The sequence below is a fragment of the Spea bombifrons genome, chromosome 3 (assembly GCF_027358695.1).
Source record: "Spea bombifrons isolate aSpeBom1 chromosome 3, aSpeBom1.2.pri, whole genome shotgun sequence".
Taxonomy (NCBI): Eukaryota; Metazoa; Chordata; class Amphibia; order Anura; family Pelobatidae; genus Spea; species Spea bombifrons.
The window spans coordinates 36,183,672-36,202,298 of record NC_071089.1 but is presented as its reverse complement, the minus strand read 5'-3'; positions in this window follow the sequence as shown (position 1 = coordinate 36,202,298).

The following is an 18,627-nucleotide window of genomic DNA, read 5'->3' as shown; positions in this document are numbered from 1 at the left end:
TTATCACCATAGCAACCATAGGAATGGTCTAAGCAGAAGAACCAAGTCAATGGTTGCCACGGTGATAAGATCAACATTGAAACTTTGCACCAAAAAGGAATCATTTTGTTTTCTGTGTATTCTGCGCGACTTTGGAAGCTAGAAATGAAACAGAACCGAAATATCCATTTACGAAATCTTACTTTTTACCTTTTGGAGGTTTTTTTTAAACAAAAATCCATTTCAGCAAGATTAAGCCGGGCTTTAAGTGACTTACTTAAAATTGAAATTGATGTTTTAGCTAACTGAAGACTATTTAAAATTATGAAGCGTGGCAGTTAACGCCGTGATGACTCCATTAAAAACTATTTCAGCCAATCAAACATTTTCAGGGGGAGTCTTGTTTTTTTCGAGAGGCTCCAACCGTTCCTTGGCCTCCCCTTATAGACTTTTTACGTAAAAAGTGTGTGTGTGTGTAACAGAACATATACATGTCACAAATTGCATGCATTCTTTTTTCCTTTTGCTACATCATACAGCATAATATACAGAATTATGCTTTCATTATTTTGCTACATTGTAGCGGTTAACAGGTGACTCTGTGAAGCCACAATGTTGAACAAATATGATACAAAGGGTCTCAAAGCAACGCATAGCGCATTTTGCTCTTTTAAATCTAATATTATAGAATCATGGAACCTGCCGACAGATCGGCCCCATTCGGCCCCCGTCTACTCGCACGTTTCTCCTGCTGTAAAGACTCAAACCTTAATCAGTCGTTGGTCTCGTCTTAGATTCAGGAGCCGTATGTCTATCCCATGCATGTTTAATACCCTCACCTTAATAACATCACTCATCCTAGGATAACTTTTCACTTCCAGCATTATAGATATTACCTATTGCTACTTAGACTCAGGTATTGTCTTCTCCCATGTGCTCCTTTTTGTATTTACATAAAACATTTTCCCCAGTATGTCCCAATATCTAACAAATTAAGTTAAAAAAAAGAAAGGAACACAAACAAAATGTTCTTAAAAGGCCTTTATAAATGTATCCCATACATGTGTTTGTACATACATGTAGATTGAACATGAGGTCTATGTAGGTGACTGTACACAACATATGCCAGGGTCGGCACGCTTAGATGGTGGAATTAAATGCCATAGTAATATGAGGAAAAACTCAAATGGAGACAATATATTTTATATTTATTTGAGGGACTTTGAGAGGTGAGATTGCACCTGTGACATGATCTTGACATGTTGGTAGTTACGCTGACAAGCTGCTCTACCACGCATGTATGGATATGTGGTTGGCCCTCCTGAGCCTGCTTTGCCCACGACTTGTCTCATTTGTGGTTGGAACTGAAATGATTTAGGCCCCGCCCACTTGATTCAGCCACGCCTATTATTGCATCATCTGCCTGTTTGTCTCGCTGGCTACACCATGGAGTCCAAGACCATCATCCTACACTGACCTCCACCAGAGGATTTTCATGTTATCTGTAAACTGAACTTCCAATTTAACGTGTCAATAAAATTCTGTTAACATTTAGTATAGTTCATGCTGTTTATTTAAAAATATTATTATTTCCCACAAATAACGTGTGATATTTAGCAATTATCAGTTAATGTTCTAAGATAACGGGTCAGTTTAATTTGATCAAGGGCAATATCAACGTACTGAGAGCAACAGCTACATTTGGAACGTTGGAACCAATGGAATGTTCTATCAGGTCTATCACCATAGCAACCATAGGAATGGTCTAAGCAGAAGAACCAGGTCAATGGTTGCCATGGTGATAAGATCAACATTGAAACTTTGCACCAAAAAGGAATCATTTTGTTTTCCGTGTATTCTGCGCGACTTTTCAAGCCAGAAATGAAACAGAACCGAAATATCCATTTATGAAATATTACTTTTAACCTTTTGTTTTTTTTTTATTAAACAAAAATCCATTTCTGTAAGATTAAGCCAGGCTTTAAGGGACTTGTCTCATTTGTGGTTGGAAGTGAAATGATTTAGACCCCGCCCACTTGATGCAGCCACGCCCACTATTGCATCATCAGCCTCTGTGATGTCATCATAGGAGGTTATATAAAGCAGGTGAAACTCAGACACTTCTCATTGCTCAGCAGAGCAGGCGAGTGAGAAGATGTTAGATACTCTTCTGATAATCGTGGGGTGCCTCTGCACCTTCATGATGCTTTTATTACTTGTTGGATTAGGAAAACGTAGTGGAGGACGAAAGGCAAATGAAGCCGACCTCTACCTAGAGATTATGTTCGCAATCAAACGCACAAACCACACCATGTTCAAGATACAGACCATAACGGGTCAGTTTAATTTGATCAACGTACTGAGAGCAACTGCTACGTTTGGAACGTTGGAACCAATGGAATGTTCTATCAGTTTTATCACCATAGCAACCATAGGAATGGTCTAAGCAGAAGAACCAAGTCAATGGTTGCCACGGTGATAAGATCAACATTGAAACTTTGCACCAAAAAGGAATCATTTTGTTTTCTGTGTATTCTGCGCGACTTTGGAAGCTAGAAATGAAACAGAACCGAAATATCCATTTACGAAATCTTACTTTTTACCTTTTGGAGGTTTTTTTTAAACAAAAATCCATTTCAGCAAGATTAAGCCGGGCTTTAAGTGACTTACTTAAAATTGAAATTGATGTTTTAGCTAACTGAAGACTATTTAAAATTATGAAGCGTGGCAGTTAACGCCGTGATGACTCCATTAAAAACTATTTCAGCCAATCAAACATTTTCAGGGGGAGTCTTGTTTTTTTCGAGAGGCTCCAACCGTTCCTTGGCCTCCCCTTATAGACTTTTTACGTAAAAAGTGTGTGTGTGTGTAACAGAACATATACATGTCACAAATTGCATGCATTCTTTTTTCCTTTTGCTACATCATACAGCATAATATACAGAATTATGCTTTCATTATTTTGCTACATTGTAGCGGTTAACAGGTGACTCTGTGAAGCCACAATGTTGAACAAATATGATACAAAGGGTCTCAAAGCAACGCATAGCGCATTTTGCTCTTTTAAATCTAATATTATAGAATCATGGAACCTGCCGACAGATCGGCCCCATTCGGCCCCCGTCTACTCGCACGTTTCTCCTGCTGTAAAGACTCAAACCCTAATCAGTCGTTGGTCTCGTCTTAGATTCAGGAGCCGTATGTCTATCCCATGCATGTTTAATACCCTCACCTTAATAACATCACTCATCCTAGGATAACTTTTCACTTCCAGCATTATAGATATTACCTATTGCTACTTAGACTCAGGTATTGTCTTCTCCCATGTGCTCCTTTTTGTATTTACATAAAACATTTACATTTACATAAAATTTGTCTGTTGTATGAGAACCATGGAGGCCCTAGGGTTCCAAAATTCTGGGAGGCTGATCATTTGTATTTCATGTTGAGGATTTTAAGGGTTTATGGTAGGGAGTCGGGAATGTTAAAAAGAGGAGGGGAACGGAGAGGCTGAAGGGCACAACAAGACGCAAAGGAATTAGGGGTCCATTGAAAATGAGACCATCACTGACCAGTGTATAACAGAACATATACATGTCACAAATTTCTTTTTTTCTTGTGCTACATCATACAGGGTAATATACAGAATTATGCCTTCATTATTGGCACTTCATTTCTTTATTGACTTTTTTAGACTGGTTGTTTTAGTGGACAAAATTATAAAATTCTAAGGATATAAGTAATTATTAAATGCAAATGACGCAGGACGATATATTTTGGGCTTGTGTGACTTTGTTAATGGCTTCACCATGAATGGTAGATTAATGATCTATTTGTTTATCGGGATGAGTTGGAATTAATATCAGAGTCATCTGTAATATGATGAACTACTTTAATTTTTCATTATACATTGTGAGACCGTCCAATAAATCATCTGCACTCTGCGTACAGCGATCACTGCCCGCGTCTGTGGAGGAGTCTCGGAATGGGATCTGTCACGGAAAGGTGTCACATGGTGGAGATGTCTCTCCGGGGTCTAATGTCCAGTTTTAGGGCAAGGCTCAGTAGTAAGACCAGCAGCCAGAAAGTATAGCTACCAACAGTCGTAACTACTCCGATTGTGCCGTGTCATGGCAGATGTCCTAAATATAGAGGCCGCTTGCAGTTCTGCATGCGCAAACCCCAAATGGAGCTCTAAGTAAACATTGGGAGTTCCAGAGATGGAATGTTTTATGGAAATGTAGGTGTTTTAGCATTAAACATACTGAAAATATATTTAAATAATATACAATGTACATACCTCCCAACAGTCCCAGACTTCACAGGAAAGTCCTGATTTCTGGGCACTGTCCTGCTTTTGTCATGGACCTGTCAGGGAGATGTTGTGATCGCCACGGACCAGATCAGGGAGCCTTTACAATTAATTGAGGTTGTAGAACAGACCTCCATTGCTGCTGGTCTCCTCATGCCGTTCTGAAACCGAGTGAGGTGAGGATAAGGTGGCTGCTTCTCTGGAACTACCCACTTCTTCTTGCCCCTCTCCACCTCTTGCGAAGCCCCCCAACACAGATGTCCCACTTTGCACGCCTGTAATGTTAGGGGGTGTGAAAGTAGGGTATCTAGAACAGGTTCAGGTAATAAATCTCCTTTATCTCATGTTTTAGTAATAGATACAAAGTGAATTTTCCCAACGCTAATAACCTCAAGTGCCAGACTTCCAGAATTCTGCTGATTATTTTCATTATGATCAAAATGCCCTTATTCTTATTAAAAATCATAATATATTACGCCTTCATCTTCCCTGAACCCAGCGTGTGCACCCCCCCCCTCTCCGTCATTATATTACTGATGTACGGCACAGTCGGCAAAGTGACCTTTCCATATGTAGATGCATGCTATAATCACAAATTGCCCTCCTCGGGGGATTTGTGGAAGAGATCTCGCACCTTAATGTATTTTTAATTGAGTAGCGTGAAGTAATTATGAAATCCCTCATTGTTCAGGTTGTGCGATCGACTGAAGCAAAGAGAATTTATTTAGAAGCCGGATGGACATGCGACCTTCTTGTAACGTGGCCTCAGCGCATTGATCAGTACCTTCACCCCAGAGAGCTTCTGGAGAAGGTTGTGTTGAGGGTATTAAAGTGACCCCTGTAGTCCAAAGACGCTCACACCTCATATCTTTGGCCACCGATTTGCCAAATAGTTGTTAAAGCTAGCAGTTTAGACCCAGATTACTATATTGACAGATATAGAAGCAAGCTTGGACCGCGCCAGGGGTGAGCCTAGGTTTATTGACACCTAGTGACAGCAGCCTCCCACACTCTGTAACCAAAACACGCACACACATACTAACACGCAAACTCACTCTAGCACCCACTCATTCTAACAGCGTACACTTACACATACAAACTAACATATCTCTCCCCTCTCTCTCGCACCACAAACCTTAAGCTCACCCCGACACCATATGCTGACATTCACACATTCATGCTAACACCATACACTTACACACGTACACTCAAACACCATACACACACGCTCACTCTCTCCCATCATCACTGCTGCTTGCGCAGCTCTCCGCCCCTCTATCTGCACTCTAATTTGTTTCCCCAATTTTGGGAGTAAAAATTCATTTTGGGTCAAAATCCTTATTTATGAGTTAATAGGGGATAGAATGCAAGCTATTTCCTTTAAAGGAACAATTGGTGCTTTTCACAGTTAAGTGACAATGTGCGCGATTCTCTGTCTTAAAATTACTTTTTACTAATCTACATTATTTCACAATCGATCTATTTTTTTTTAAAGTTCCATCCTATTTAGTAGAAAAAATAGAAAAAAATCTGACAATGTGACGCGAAATAAGATGCTGGCCGGTACCGCTGTCGGCAAGCGGTTTAAAAGCCCCGTGTTTGACGAACGTGACAAATGAACCGTCGAGCCGGCGCGATCATATAGATTGGCCGGTTTAATGGCTGGAAATCTGAATAGCGCATCCCTGATTAAAGGCCGCATCGACGCGCTATCAATCACAGCGCCTTCTGATTAAGTGGCGCGCCGGTCTTTGTCACTGACTAATGTACTTTTTGGCTGAGAGAAGTCTGATTGCTCCGAGCAATTTCTTAGAATTGATAAGAAAAAAAAAGTCGGAATTATACCTCGGCGTTCCAGACTTCAGCGACGTTCTTTGCACAGGATTAGGCACGGCGGGGGGTTGATTTAACGCCAACTGGAGGCACAGAGTCGTCGGCTAACCCAACAATGGTCGCTCGTACCTCGCAAAAGCAACCGCTTCGTTCGGAGTGCGGATGAAAACACCGTAACGTAATTCCTTGCTTTTCTGAGGAACAGACCCCTGGGGCAGATGTTTACGGATAAAAAAAAAAGGTCTACGGCGCTTATAAGGTTTTTTTATTGTTTTACATTGAGACGGATTGGGCTGTTTTGACTTGTAGGTTTTTATTCTTTAGTAGTGATGGCTGTCAAGGTGTGATGAGCTGCATCTCCGTTACATTAAATCAAACATGTTTAGGTTCTTAATTGAACAGTTTTGTCCCCAAAAATGCATAGAAACATAGATCGTCTAGTCCTGTTATTTTCTTTTATGTACCTACCAATTGTCCCATGTTTTGTTTGGCCAGTCCCTCTGTCAGTAAAGTGACCTTTTGACATGTTGGCAAGCATGATAAGAATTGAAGCCAGGTCATTTCCAGAGAAATCGAGACAATTTTGAGTCATTCTATGTAGAACAAGAGAAAGATATTATCTTGATTAACCCTTTGAGGGCCCTGCTTGAATGCAACGCATTGCTAAAGAGTTAAACTCACCCTTGGGGTCATTTTGTTCCCCCCAAAAAATTGCACCACATGCTCTGGCCGTGGAAATAAAATGGTGACATTTAATGACAGTTAAAAGTGTCTGGCAATTAACCGTTACGCCGTGGATGCCGCCGTCAGATGCTGGAACTTGGCCAGAGCAATACTAATTATCACCCGGGAAGCCTTACTTACTAATCAGCGCTCTATAAAGATTAGTCCGTTTCCTGCTGTCGCTTGCCTATTAAATGGCATTTAACAATTCAGCCCTGGCCCTTACAAATATATATTCTTCTTTGAAAACACCCGACCTCTCTTTCATTATGACCGCTCTGGCAGCGTCCTCCAGCCTTTCAAAATTATTCATTTTGTTTGAGACCGAAATAAAGAAAATTGGATTCTAATGGCTGGGGGGGGGGGGCAATTGCCGATTTCCCTATTATTATTATATAAAAAAACAAAAAAGACTGACTTAATAACATATATTTATATGTATATATATATATATATATACACATTATATATATATTCAAATGTTATATATACATATATATATATATATATATAAATAAGTGTATTCACATTGTAAAATATATATATATATATAAATATACTATAATATACTATAATATTACATTTCACGAGATATAATTACATATTATGTGTGTGTATATGTGCATGTGTATTTATATATATATATATACACACACATTACCTCTAGAATTTACTATAAAAAAATTAGATTTGATTAGATTTGTTTGGTTGTGGCAAAAAAGAGCATCTTTTAATCAATTTCCTCCCACAATTTCTCACAATGGCCGTCTGACCCAATCCACAGCAATCAGCAGCTTAACAATATGGGAGAGATAACCTAATGAGGAGGAATAATCGTGCAGATCCTGCTTCCATGGTACCCCTAATCTTCCCAGTATGCATCAGCTTCTTCCCGATCCGCCGTTTTTACGTATGTTTTTGCCTTTGTAGCTTGTTTTATTAGCGATCTGTAATTCAGGAAAGGTGACATGTTTAGACACCTGCCCTTAATGATAAAAATAACCGGGGAAAAAACATTTTTAAGGCTAATTCTAAGTTAATTGCTTATTAGTCTTGGTGGTTAGAAATGTAGCTGCAGGGGGTCTCGCCTGCTGTGGGATCTTAGTCGTCTTCTCCTCTGGGGTAAGAAGGTCACAAGGATGGTGAGTGGACGTAGATAAGACTTTGGAGGCTGCAGGGAGGTTCTCGGCCTCCGTAACGCTGTGCAGGTGCTGGGCGTTGCTGTCGATGGAGTCCATTGAGGTTTCTCATCGGGGTGAGGGGTCGTTGGATTACCCGAGTCAAGTGGCCTTCATCGCACTCTTCATCATGTCGCTCTTCATACAGCCGCACTCTTTAGCAAATTCTGCTGCCCTTAGGGCTCGCCTTCATCAGCCCCTCGCCCTCTGACTCTCCTCGGCTTAATCACGAGAAATAGTTCCTGTTTTTTAACCATAATGTTTCATTCTTTCTAATCAAACCCCCGCTCGAAAATACTTTTTTTGGGCAAAAACTATACAATACAGACTCCATTAGAGCGTATATAGAGACTGCAGATTGTCTAACGGGAAACCGCTATACTTCTAAGGAATGAATGTTTGCCAATTTCCACCCACGGATAGCCTGTCACTAGTAGATGCGGAGGCCCGTCTTTCAAGCAAACTAAGAAAAGCAGGCCACGCCGGTGAAAAATTACTCGGAGGAAATGCAATTTAATTTATTTGGAATAAAGATAGATCTGGCACGAGCCATCTGCTCTGTGATAAATAGCGCGGCCATGGTGCTAGGACGCGCATTCTAATTTCTTCTATCAGTCTCGTATTGATCCGTTACTTGGAGATTACAAGATGGAAATTAGCAAAAAAATCAATTGCCCATCTCTCTAACCTGCTCCTTGAGTCTTTTGGTCCTCCCAGGACCCTGTAAATAGAGCGTTGATAAAGCGCAGTTGATGAACTGATACATTGTATGCCTGCGCATGTTGTCTACAATGTCGGCCCATAGCACAAGATCATCAAGGTTCTAAAGCTTTGACGAAGGTTGAAACATTGCCTGTTTTTTGCGATGGGATGAATCCCGGGACGTTCTCCTCCTTCAGGTGCGAGTCTGCTAGGTTTATTGTCCAATCGTGGTAAGCCTTTTGTATCACATGACAGTTAAGCTTTCCCAGCTAAAAATATATTAATAAGGACAATTTTTACATGAATTATTTCTTGGCGGGGTTTCAGCATTCAAATAGTAGTATGGATCGTGTGTAATGTTACTTTTATGAACACTAGAGGGGTAAGTTGGTCCATCTCTATGACACACTCTTCTGATCCAACCCTGAAAATGTGTTGCAATCAGAGGAACATTCTGTCTATTTCCATGGTAACTGCTCCACATATAGAACGCTCTTCATAACTCTATCCCGGTGGCTTCTAGTGAAGGACGGTCATTAAGTTCTAGAGGTTCCGTACACTATTTGTGGATTGTTCTAAGTCACATGTTACCAAGTCATTGATACTTTATATCTTTGGGCAACGTGCTAAGAATTGTCTGGTGGAACCACGTAGAAGGATGAGGCCGCGTCAGACTTCTCCGTCACTCATTTTGTTCTCTCTCTCGATTTAGTAGAAAGAAATTTCTCTTCTTGAACGTCGTAAAAGCTCAACCTCAGCCCTGCGTGCGCCTAGACTGTCTGGCTGCTACAATGTTGCGGTATTTTGCATCAAATGCACAAACCGTGGCTTCAGCTGCTTGTAGCTCCATCAATAAGAAGGTCTTAATTGAAGCCGAGAAGAAAACATAATCATTGTGGGCAAAATATGTCACTAAATACACTCTCCGGAGACTTTCTGTAACGGAACACTCTACTGGAGACTTCATTTTCTTTCCAGCAAGCCCGCTTTTGGCAGATGCTTTGTTTCATTTTACTGTCAAATTCAATTAGTTCTTCACCTGCTACCACCCGAGCTATTAAGAAACACTAGGAAGCCTCCGCCGAAGCTGTCTTTCAATGGGGTTATGATATAGGAACCCTCGTACCGGTGCCAAAAAATGTAAAAACCGTCAAAATGAAACCATAGAGATGGAATGGATTATCTCCTGTAAGTAACACGCAGGTATAATAGATGCTTGGCTCATCAGTGATGTGTATCTTTTTAAGCCACAGTTAGCATGGAGCCTACTCATACCTACCAACTGTGAGGCCTGGAGTGGCCCTCTGGCATGCCAGGCAAATGCCCGGTAGGCTGTTGGCCGGTATAGCTCCATACTCAGTTGGAGCAACAGATCAGGTGCTCACTGTGTGAACATAAAAACATTAGATCCAGTTGGTGAGCTCAGAGATCTCTCCTGGGTAACCAGTCCAGTTACGTTTTGGTGGTCTGTGCCAAGTCAGCAAAGCCCCCACTATCTCCTCTACCGGGCAGAATACATCTGAGACGAGGTGCTGGATTAGGACAAGGAGTAGGTTGTGGGGGGAGAGTCGAGATGCTGCCTGGGTCACATATTATATCTCTTTATAAAACAACCATCTTTCCCTATTGAAATTGTTTGTCATTATTGAACTTTAGGGAAAACACTGGAAAAAATCTTATTTTTCGGAAAATAGTTCTGTTAGCAAAGACGCGCCACCTGCTGGAAAAGACACTTAACTGCAGAAATGAAACATATTTCTGGACACAGGGAATTCACAGGGCTTGGGTTCTACGTATTGATACAGAAATACTTAATAGAAGTCTGTCTGGTTTTGTGTGCTTCACACTTTATAATGTGTATAACAATGCCCAAATGGGTTTTATTAATCTTCAAATGTCATTAAAAAAGCATATTAGTGCTATTGGGTATTTTACAAATTTCTTCTAGATACTATGATATAATCTTACATATCGTATAATGTATGTAAAAATACTTGGCATACGTCTTGGCATAAATCCGTATATGCTTACCCTATCCCTACACAGACAGGTGGATTGTATATTCAAATACATGGGTGCTCTATTAACTGAGAAAACTAGAATTTGCCGGCAGATTGGCCCCCGTCTAGTCTGCCCGTTTCTCCTGCTGTAAAGAATCAAACCTTAATCAGTCGTTGGTCTTACATTCAGGAGTTATATGCCTAGCCCATGCATATTTAACTTCCCTCGGTGTATCAGCCTCTACCACTTCTGCTGGAAGGCTGTTCCTCTCAGTGAAGTAGAACTTCCTTACATTAACTCTCGTGCCAAAGGCATATAAACAAACAGCTTATGCTCATTATGAAGTATAAGGTGTGGAGTTGTAGCCGTAGAAATAAAAAGCATGTTATAGAGACTCTCGGTCTCTTCTTCAGGTACTATATTATAAAGTGTGTCTCTATGCTGAATACTTATAGGTTTAGGAGCACCACCTGCTGGCTATCAGTGGAACTGCGGCAACTATTCCTGCCTGCAGAGCTATCTTTTCATTTGGAGGAATTAGATGAAATTAAACTTTTTTATTAACTTGTTTAGTTTAATTTTCTTTCCCACATTTTAAGTTAATGACAAGCCGTAGAAGCCAAGCAGCCAATGTACTTGAGAAGCACCCTGGCTCCTTTTCATACCGCACGTGGGGAACCAATGTCTTAGAGGGACATTTAGGTAAATGAGGAATTGGATTTTTAGTTATTAAGACTTTAGTGCCACTGCCATAAATAACCCACTTTTCTTCAAGGCTAAACATCCTTATTGTATATACAGCCCGTGGCGTATTCTGGCAGAGGCTCACAGTCCAGAGACACGTTTTAATGTTTTAATGCACTCCTGACCAAAAACAAAACAAAGGCTCGTCTCCCATTTGCCAAAAAAAAAATCTATACTATTGATGGAACCATGATGGAAAAAAACCGAAACAAATATATAGTGCAATAAGTTTTAATCAGATAAAGTGCTATATGTTGATATGATTTAAACATATTGCACTATATATTTGTTTCTGTTTTTTCCTATATGGATATAGATTCTACGTTATGAGAATGAAGGTGCCAAATTTTAATCTTTTATGCCCATCGGTGTAAATTTGATTTTGAATTTTTTTCTGGTTGAGACAGAGGGAAATGCAGCTAATCAGGCGCTGTGTACATTCACTTTTGTACTATTTATCGTTTATATAAGTCGTATTAAGTTGTGTTATACATGGTTTGATTTCTTTGAGTAGAAACACATGCCCCACACTCAATATCTTATTATTGCAGGAAAACAAATACGTCAAAGTTAAAAAATAACAACCGTATTTGCCCGATTATAAGACGACCCTGATTATAAGACGACCCCCCAAAATCTAAATATTAATTTAGGAAAAAAACAAAAAGCCTGAATATAAGACTACCCTATAGGAAAAAAAGTTTTACTAGTAAATATTAATTCATGTAAACAATTTTTTCATATTTAATAAAAGCTATGATTGAGAAAAATATATATTTTTTTATTTCTTTTTATTTGCCAACCTGCCTCTCCCCAGTTATGCACATCTGCCCCCAAGGTTGCCACTCTGCCCTCAGAAATGCCTTAATCCCCCTTTATTTGCCACTCTGCCCCATGATGTGCCTTTTAACCCTCTATATGCCAGTCTGCCTCCAGAAATGTCTTATGCCCTCATATATGCCACTCTGCCCCATGATATGCCTTTTAACCCCCTATATGCCAGAGTGGCATATAGGGGGTTAAAAGGCATTTCTGGAGGTATATATATATATATATATATATATAACTGCTAACAGCAATCAAACTCCTATCAAGCCAAGGCAGCCAGTACATGCTGGAACCTGGGGATGATAGGAGTTTGAGTACAGCCTCCCTATGCCATGCTACCACCCTCCCCCTTACACATCCATGCTATCACACACACACTCATTCACAAACATTTAAATACTCATTCATTCCATTAATCACACATACTTCACACATTAATCACAAAAACCCTCCCCCACCCCCTTACCTGAACTGCAGCTCTCTCACTTGAAGACTTCTGCAGGGGCCCGGCTGTGCGAGCAACTTCTCTGGCCCCCAGAGGAAGGAGGGGGAGGCAGAATTATGTGACACTCTGCTAGCTTCCTGCTGCTAATAGAAGAGACGCTGCTCGGGACCAAAGCACCGGTAAGCAGCCTGGCCCCAGCAGACATTTTTTTGAGGTCTAATTAGAAGACGACCTCGATTATAACACGAGGGGTATTTTTCAGAGCATTTGCTCTGAAAAAAACCTCGTCCTATAATCGAGCAAATACGGTAGTTTGAAAGCAGATGTTGTACAAGCAAATAACACACAATAGTAACGTTACATTGTGTGTGTTATTTTGGAACACTTTGTGAGTTGACAGAGAACATTGCTGTAACTGTTTACAGAGGCTTGAATGTATTGTGTACAGTATGTGGAGAAATAAAAGTCAATTAATGAAATGTTTAAATGAATCCATTAGTAATCACTGAAATATAAATAAAGTTAAAGGATTTTATTAAACTGGGTGAAACCAAGATAATATATAAAGTATGCAAATGACACATTGGATGCTGTACAGGTAACTTAAGGGGTTTAAATGAGTTTACTTATATAGGGCTGTATAGTTTAAAGAACTGCAACATGGTAACATGTGTGTCATGCTGTAGGTTTAATCGTCAATGACAAGAAGAAGAGGATCAGCGTCTGATGAGTGGAGATAAATTTGCTTTGGCCGTGAAGTTGAAGTTCTAGAGATCTTCAGGAGAGGAAGCTTGAAGGATGAAAGATCTTCCAGACATCTCAAGCCATTCTGGTAGCTGGAGAAAACAAGAATAAGAAACCTGTGATTATGAAAGCCAGGAAAATCATGGTAAGAAAATTACACGTTCTTATGGGAAGAATGAATAGAGGAGATGTTTAAGGAACAGTGTGGACAAACTGACAAATACAAGATCAAACAATGTAGGGCAAGTGATCACAGAATGCATAGAAGATGAAATGGGGAACAAGACACAATTGTTACATGTAAGAAATGTTAGAGACAGGAGATACCGACCTGTTACAGATCTACTTGGAACAGGCTTTGAAGGATAGTTGACACAAATTCACATCTGAGCATCACACCTGGCATAGATAACAAAAAAGATCATTAAAATGAAATCTCATCCTATGCACAAATCAAAATAAGTTGAATTTACAGCATATATACGGCCTGAAGATACAGTCATCGCTAGACAAGAACCAATGGGAGAATAGGAGGGAGGAATTAGTAAAGGAAAATTAGCTTGTTGGTTTTAAATAAAACTAGTTATTGGGTAATTTCATGTTTATGACAAATAAAAAGAAGAGACTCACAGACAAAAGACTTCCAGTGTGAAGGGTTCATTCCTCAGGCACCAGGAGAATATGACACAGACGCAAGATCTTCCAAGCAGGTTTGAAGATCTGTGCAAAAGGAAGAGGAATGGTTTCAGCAGCCAGACTGAGCAACCGCAGAATATGTAATAACCTTGTTATAGGTTTCATAACTTACAATGAAAGTGAAAAACTTCTGAAATGATTCAACTGGCTCGTTTTGTTCCATGGTACATCGGATCATCCTGCATGTAGCACTAAGTCCAGGAGTATATGTGGTTAACTTGGTCAGTGCTTGATCTAAGAGAAAGAAGAAATAGATGCCAAATACCAGATAGACAAGTAACCGTAGCCCAAACATTAATTAAAATAAGGTATACATTTAAATATTTCCTATCTCTAATCTCAATAGTAAGTATTTACAGCAAATACAGTCTGAAGATTTACTTACTTGTACCAACTGTACTTGTAGGTCCCAGAAGAAGTTTCTGAAGAACCAATAATGGAATAGGAGAATGAGTAAATCCATGCAGAATTCTAAATATGAAAAGAAGAGAAACGAAGAAAAGAAGAGAAAGTTAGTACATGTAGACTATTTTAAACTACCCATAACCTTTAGTGAGGGACAAGAGACTTACAGATAAAAGACAGAATTCATTCAAAATTTTTCCGGTTTGAAGGGCTCATTCCTCAAGCACCAGGCGACTCTGACAAAATCTCACATAGACCTACATAGAAGGAAGAGGGACAGTTTCAGCTGCCAGACAAAGCGAACCTCTTGAAGGTTTAATAACTTACAGAGTAACTCAAAAGACCTTCTTAAATAAATCAGTGCCCTTTAGTTCTGTCCGTGGTCCACGCTGGATCTAGAACAAAGAAGAAACACATTTTAAGAAGCGGATAGACCTTTTCCCTCTACTTCATTGTGTAGGGTAGGAATACTATTTGTAATTTGGTAGACTGGGAGATGATCTGCTGTGTTGTAGGTACTTTTGTGTGATGTTGGACAGCAAGGGATGCTCTACTTTGATGTTACGTAGCATGGAAGCCTGTCTGTGACACAGTATGACAGGTGGCAGCAGACTGCATGGCTCCCAGCTGTCCTGCTTTGGGTGCGGCCACTCGATCTCCCTGCCGAACTCTAGCTCTCTCCCAAAAACAGAAGACAGAGGAAGATCTCTATGGGACAGCAGGATTCAGAACCACATTTCTTCTAATTATATTCTCTGGTGTTTGGAACACTGGAGAATGCATGTGCAGTAACATTCTATCCTCTGTGAATCGGGACCCCGGGGGACGGAGCTTAAAGGTAAGCTCTACTATGCATGCGCCCACCCACCACCCCCCCTGCATCCCGATTCACTGGGGGTAAAACGTTGGGAGGTATGTGTTAGAGGCCAGATGGCGTCTCGCTGCTAAGTTGTTGAACAGCAGGACAAGGTGCAGCACAATGATGTTTGTCAGCAATGAAGTTCTCTGTGGTGTTGTGTTGCATTAAATGCTTTTCTGTGATGTTGGACAGCGTGTGGAATGGCTGTGCTGTGGTGTTGGACAGCTGTAGTAGAGGCTTGGCAATGATGTTGGACAGCAGGCGGAATTGCCGCGCAGTGATGTTGGACAGAGCAGGTGGAATTGCCGCGCAGTGATGTTGGACAGAGCAGGTGGAATTGCCGCGCAGTGATGTTGGACAGAGCAGGTGGAATTGCCGCGCAGTGATGTTGGACAGAGCAGGTGGAATTGCCGCGCAGTGATGTTGGACAGCTGTAGAAGGTGGTTTTCTCTGATGTGGACAGCAGGTGGAGTTGCTGTGATGTTGAGGTAGGCGCTCTGCTGTGGTGGTGGACAGCTCTGCTGCGGTGGTAGATGAAGCAGGGAGGTGACATCCTGGACTATTGGTCGTCATCCAACAGGAGACTTTTCAGGCAAGATCTTCAAGCTGAATCCTGAATAAAAGAGAATTTGTTCCCATCTGAGATGTTGGATACAAGGAGGGATGTTTATTCCCTCCATTTGGGGCTAACAAAAGACAGGTCTGGCAAATCCCAACTTTTTTTGTTTTTGTTACAATTAGCCCCCTCTACAAATGAAAAGGATATATCCTGGGAACTGAGGTGAAGATCTCCAGTTGGGTCCTGCAAGAAAAAAGCGAAAAGTTCCTTGATTTCAAAAACACATCATAATGTATACTATGGCGGCAGGTACGTAATAACAAAGCGCTCGTCAGTTGTCATTAGATGGGCTCCTTAGCAATGATTAATTGGTGGAAGGAAATGTAGCAAAGGTTCGGAAGAAGAAATCATATACAGTAAATTTACATGTGTGTGGGGGTTCTGTTTGTGGACGGGATGTGTTCTTATACCATTATTAAGTACTTTTTAATGTTGAAGAGCAATAAGTTGTGATATTAGAACTTAGTGGATCTAAAGCATTTTGTAATGGCTACACGTACCACCAGAGGCAGGTATGGGGGCCAGAGTTTGCGTTGTTCCAAATGGTCCCAGTTCAAGATGCCGAAGAAAGGATGCACTCTTATATCACCATTCGTCCCAAGCCGGCATTCTGGATCTTTAAGCAGAAGCTGAGAAAGCAAAAGAAAAATAAAAAATGTTTTTTGTATTCCAATTTCCTGACGTATTTAGCCAAGTTTTTGTTGAGTTTAGTAACCATATTTTGCCCATTCCAGAATCTGCTGCACTACAGTCCCTTATTGTCTATAAAAGTTCCTGTATAGCCACACACCTTATCAGGACATTTGTGATCCACTCACCTTCATGAGGATGTCTTTCTGATCTGCTAGCAGCCAGCTTGGGTACGGGAAGTCATTGTGAACGGTGCAGTCCCGGTACTCCCTCTTGGGCTGTGATGATGGAACTGGGACCCTTCCCACCAGCATCTGGTACAGAGTGACTCCAAACGACCACCAGTCTGCGGAGGCGCCATATTTCTTCTTCTGAAAAACCTGCAAAATAAGTTCAATATGTGTAAAATGTAGATAGGTAATGCATTGTAAAGTAATTAAGGTTTAGATTAACTATAGCATTAATCTAATTAATAAATTCTCACCTCCGGGGCCATATATTTTCTGGTCCCAACTACGCCTTTGGTTTTGGCTGCGCCGATGATCTTCTCCACAACGAGGCCGAAATCGCAGATCTTCAGGTGTCCCTCGCTGGTCATCAACACGTTCGCTGGCTTCAGGTCCCTAAATGATTCAGAGAAAGAAGATGTTCATTTTCCTCTTAAGAATTCTGAAAGATTTTGAAATGGAATAAATGGTGAGATGAAGGGAACTTGGGGTGATGGAAGACATAAGACTCAACAACAGGACAGTTGAGAGCAGAAATATTTTTTTTTAACCGATGAACTATTCCATGGCTGTGTAGAAACTGAAGACCGCAGGTGATCTCTGCAGCGTAGAACCTGCCAGAAGGACACAAACAGTTTAGTGAGTAGTTTCTAAATATTAGCAAAGGGTTATTTACAGAGATGGAGAGCCTCTGATTTCACTGCATTGGGATTAAAGCTAGAGGAGCCATTTAGACAGCATGGAAATGATCATTGGCTTTATGTCTACTCTGTTGCTCACACTGCAGCACTGGTTCCCATCCGGCCGTTCCTCCTCAGGTGGTTTGACAGGCTGCCTCCGCTCACGTTCTCCATGACGAGAAAAACGCGGTGCTTATTTTGAACATAGAGCAAAAACAGTTATAGTCATGCAGAGACTAATAGTACAGTGACACATGCAGATCTTCTGTAGAAATGGCGCATGGTAGAAGGTGAAAGGACGGGAATAGGCTGCAGAGCAACAGACAATTCCGTACCTGGGTGTGAAAAGCACCAAAGCCGTGGCAGAGGAATGGGCTTTCTGCTGCCATCTCCAAGACTCGTCTTTCCCGCATGATGCCTTCTTTCCACGATGAGCTGCGTTTGATGATCTTAACAGCCACCGGATGTTTACTGCTCCTCCATGACGCGAGCATGACCTGAGATAACCAGGAAGGGGTGACACAGTTGTAATTGATGTGTGAAATGTGAAGCTCATTATCAACATAGAAAGGTGCAGTTTGATGGGAGATCAGATCCATTCAGCCCATCCAACGTCCTAATGTAAAGACTCAAACCGTAATCAGTCCTTGGTCTTACTTTATATTCAGGAGCCATATGCCTATTCCATGTATGTTTAAATTATGTCACTGTTTTGTCCTCTACCACTTGTTCTGGGAGGCTATTCCACCTATCTACCACTCACTCCATCCACTACAATATAGATGCGTACATCTAATTTTAAAACTAGTCGTAGAATACTTAACCCAGCCCAAAAGGTTCAATGTCTTAATCTGCAAAGACAACCTGAGACCAGCTTTTAATGAACAGAATAATATAGGCTCCAGATGCCTTTTTAACATCGACATCTCATTTTATCTCAGACGTAGTTTACCTAATTATTCCATTTGCAGTTTTGTGTAGAAAGCCGACCCCAGAGCATTGATTTTAGTCCTTTAAGCATT